Source organism: Buceros rhinoceros, unplaced genomic scaffold, assembly GCF_000710305.1.
Source record: "Buceros rhinoceros silvestris isolate BGI_N320 unplaced genomic scaffold, ASM71030v1 scaffold40506, whole genome shotgun sequence".
NCBI lineage: Eukaryota > Metazoa > Chordata > Aves > Bucerotiformes > Bucerotidae > Buceros > Buceros rhinoceros.
The window spans coordinates 51,282-53,251 of record NW_010420091.1 but is presented as its reverse complement, the minus strand read 5'-3'; the positions used below and the strand labels follow the sequence as shown (position 1 = coordinate 53,251).

At 37.7% G+C, this 1,970-nt stretch overlaps 1 protein-coding gene across 1 annotated transcript in view; it reads left to right on the top strand.

Moving 5' to 3' along the window:
* NME7 (NME/NM23 family member 7) overlaps nucleotides 1-1,970 on the top strand; it is a gene marked incomplete at its 3' end in the record, with an annotated part of 39,423 nt that overhangs the window by 2,466 nt on the left and 34,987 nt on the right. The window lies entirely within an intron of this gene.

Here is a 1,970-nt window from a genome sequence, read left to right as displayed (position 1 = left end):
CCAGAAGTCTTATCAAAACAGAGGAAATGGTAAATTGCTTTTAATTTAGTTTTAATGAAAGGAAGGATGTTTCAGACAGTGGAATCTAAATTTTTTCATCAGTGGTGCTTGCACAGACCTTTCTGCTTTGTGGTTCATACAACTAATCCTCATTGTTTGTTGATAGCAGCTTAAAATAAGCATTTTTCAGTAGCAGGTGTATATATAAAAATGTAATATGTACTGTAAATATAATCCTAATAAACCAGTCAATGCTTTGCGCTTCCTTTTAGGAATGAGTGAATTGGACTAGCTGTTTCTTATTTTCAATGAAGACTTAAGGGTCTGAGAATAGCCTAGGTTTGGATATTAATATCTGGTTTTCCTACTATAAGTATCAAATGCAGAAAAAATAAGAAAGCTAGTGGAATGTGCCTTTTCTTACCCAAACTACTGCTCATTGAAACCATGGTACCCACCTGTGTGAAGAGATGGCCTTTGCACATTTTACTGATAGTCTCCTTAAACAAACTCTACCATGATGTCTCTTTTAAGTTAGTTCTTTGGATGATGTCTGTGTATGCACAGTTGTTAAAATATGAGGATTTTTATTTTTTATTTCCCAGAGACAGTTTAGCTAATCAGTCAGGAGCCGTAATAATCTTCCTACACAGCCATGTGTAGGCTGGCAAAATTGTTGTTCGTTTCACCTAGATGTCTCAAAGCAAAGAGCTTTCAAGGGCTTCTTCAGCTTCATAATGCATTCAGTATAAAATACCTATGGCTTGGTAGACTTTTGCATATTCCCAGTGCGCTCTTAGGTTAAGGTGGTATGTTGTGTATTCAGTCATGAGTGTGTATGGGTGGTGTGTGAACAGGGCAGGCGTTAACACCTCTAAACAAAGAATTGCTCAAAATCATTTTGGGGCATGAGTTTGTGGATAAAGATTAAATTCAGAATTCTCTTTTGTATTTTTGGTTTCTTTTCTAAATTTCTGCAGAATTTGGTCATTCTCTCTTTATTACTGTCTAATTCTTCTGCATCTTTTAGTATCTTCCTGCAGAGATGACAGCCTGCTCTTACTGCTAACCTGTATGAGAAGGGAGGTAATGGTTATAATCCAGCTACTCCCTGCTTATGAGAAAGATGTTTCATTCCCTTTCCCACCTCCCTGACAATAGCTCTCTTTTATCACATACCTCAGCTGAGAGTGGAGTAGAGCTGTTGAAGGCTTGTGTTGTGTGAAGTCCTCAGCTTTCCTTTTCTTTCTCAGTTCTTCATGTCTTGGTTCCTGTGAAGAAAAATGACAGTGGGAATAATGAGACAAATTGCCACCTTTGCAGCTGGAAGAAGACAACATAGGTTTTTGTCCAAGGACAGCAAGAAGCTCCTATGATCAAACTGGATCTCTTGACAAAGACATGCCCCATTCTCTGAATTTTCTGTAGTTAATAACTCTCATGGGGATTCTTACAGCCTGAACAACTTTTCTTTCTACAGAATTCAAGTGATTTTTTGCCTTTTCAGCATGTTGTCATTTCATTGCCTACTGCCCTTGAATAGAACGTGCATAGTAGGAGTATGTACAAGGGGCTGAAGACATTTCAGCAAGGAAGGAATCCTTACAATCCCATCTCAGCAGAAGAAAGTATGAAAATAATTTATTTTCTCAGGTCTGCAAAGTTTTAGCTATTCTGTAAAAACTTACTACTAGCCTTCTAACAGGAGAGAAAACATTCACGCATTTCAGAATATGCACAAGTATGTAATTTTGCTCTTAATTTTTTCTACATTTGTGGGAAATGCGTTCTTTCTTTCAATGCTATTCTAGTGTGTATACCATTGCAAGGGAGGACAGTACATGTAATTCAAGGCAGAGAAGGGGAAGTTTGGCCTGAGGAAGACAAAACTCTTTCTTTCATAGGATTCCCATTCCCCAGCAAACTGAAGGCTTTTGTAATATCTACATGCAGTGAGAAACTGTTCAGCA